This window comes from Odontomachus brunneus, unplaced genomic scaffold, assembly GCF_010583005.1.
Source record: "Odontomachus brunneus isolate Ranch 3 - 2012 unplaced genomic scaffold, Obru_v1 Obru_scaffold_039, whole genome shotgun sequence".
In the NCBI taxonomy this organism is placed as follows: Eukaryota; Metazoa; Arthropoda; class Insecta; order Hymenoptera; family Formicidae; genus Odontomachus; species Odontomachus brunneus.
In genome coordinates this window covers 854,566-856,664 of record NW_022639489.1, presented here as the reverse complement: position 1 = coordinate 856,664, position 2,099 = coordinate 854,566, and the positions used below count along the sequence as shown (strand labels likewise).

Here is a 2,099-nt window from a genome sequence, read left to right as displayed (position 1 = left end):
ACATGTATGATACCTATACACTCAAGAGGGATTTGATTTGCATCTATTTTGAATCTTCTTCGTGTTATCAAACAGAAGAGAATAAAGAATGATATTTACCACATTGTATTTATCACGATATTATATCCTTTTTCAGACATTGTGTGTGAAAGTCAGCCTGTAATAACAAAGTGTTTTAAACTAATATTATTTTAAACTAATACACATATTTTAAACTAATATTATTATCATAAATAATAGGACAAACATAACTTTATATTTTATGCATGAAATATAGTTTCATTAATTAAGAAGCAATTTCCATTCTCTTCTTCGACAAAATAAAATAACTTATGCGAATAAATGTTAAACTATTACACATGTAATGTAGACTTACAGCGAATATATATGACTATATGATACTTCATTTGACGACAGGGAGGAAGTATATAACAAATTACGAGATTATATTATGTGTTTTTCTCAGAAACATTGATGCACGAAACAAATATAAGACCTGCAAACATCATTAACAACTCAATAGACAAAGTAATTAATGTGCGACCAGTATAATACAGGGTAAATAATGGCATCTGTTGTACAAGGTCAAAAAGAAGGATTAAAAGGAAACGCTGAGTGTTCTACGAATCCAGTTTGCAATTTGTTGTGGACCTGATTATCGAATTAGGATCATCGAGATAATGAAGTTAACAATTTTGCTGGTTGTCGGCGTTATCGCCAGTAAGTAACAAAAACTCGATAATAAAAAATCAAAAACTTACATCCAAGCAATGCATAATTAGCGTATGTTAATATTGTTTATTGTACGAAATAGTAAATCAGAGAACATGAAAGAAAAAGAATTAATAAGTGAAAGAAGTTAAAATATACAAATAGTATCATGAATATATTTTTTTTTAATATTTTCCTGTAGTGTTACAAGTATTAATTATTATATATGTGTAAAAATGTGGATAAATAACATGTAGATAAATTATATAGTAGAATACGTAGATACGTGTGAGCTATTACATACAAGTGTCTGACATAAGGCTGGCCAAATTCACTAACCTCTTTTAATTAATAACTTAATAATCTACGTGAAACGAAGAAAAGAATAAAAAAATATTATTTCAAATATATAAATTTTGTACATGTTTCTCTTTCCGACATAAATTTTTTTTGAGACCAATAATTAATCTAAAGCTGTATACAAAGAAAATTGTTGTAATAAAAATTACAACAAAATTTCTGAATCTATATTTAAAGTATGACTGAAATTATTATATATTTACTTAAAAATATTATGCTTTCTAGATATCTCATTACAAAATTGTCGTAATTACTGAGAGCTTTTGTCATTACTAAAATAGTCCAAATATTGTCGAAATAAAGAAGAAATATTATAATATGTGTGCAATTACATTTATTATATTTTCATGTCAGAAAGAAATTTTGTAATTTTGTCATGGATTTGATTGACGGTAATATCGGCTGATTGTGTTCCTATCTTTCCGCAGTTTTCCTATTTCGTCCCAATAGCCAAGCCGTTTTACTCCATCAGCAAGAAAAAACATTTTCCAACAATTATGTTATAATTAACTTGGATAATTATTGATTATAACGGACTCAACCCTTATAGAAATATCATACTAAGAATCATTGATAATTACTTATTTTCAGTATTAAAAATACTGGATAATAAGTAATTGTCAATGATTCTTAATATGATATTTCTATAAGGGAACTGCGTGATCTCGATCTTGACATGTTATAGAGGTCACCCTTGTGAGTGACTTTCTGAAGGTTTTAGCCGTCGCTCATTGTTTATTAAAAAGTTATGAACAAAAGAAGTTGCATAAAATGAGTGTAATTTTTAGGCACCGTATATACAAAGACATCAAATTTACAGGCTAGGAATATGTCTATCACTGCCCTAAGTAACATTCAAAAGATTTTAACTGGCGCTCATTGTTTGTTAAAAAGTTATTCACAAAAAAAGATACATTAATATCAACACAGAGTATATTAAGTGTAGTATGTAAACGATGTCTGTCCCTAGCCGTGTAACTAGGGGGGCTACGCCCTTCAAATCTCCCGTACCGCGGGGGGGGGGGGGG

The 2,099-nt window shown here is 28.9% G+C and overlaps 1 protein-coding gene across 1 annotated transcript in view; it reads left to right on the top strand.

The window, feature by feature from the left end:
* Window positions 1-2,099, top strand: part of LOC116844090 (transmembrane protease serine 9-like) — a 13,320-nt gene that overhangs the window by 6,546 nt on the left and 4,675 nt on the right. The gene's annotated exons all lie outside the window — the stretch shown is intronic.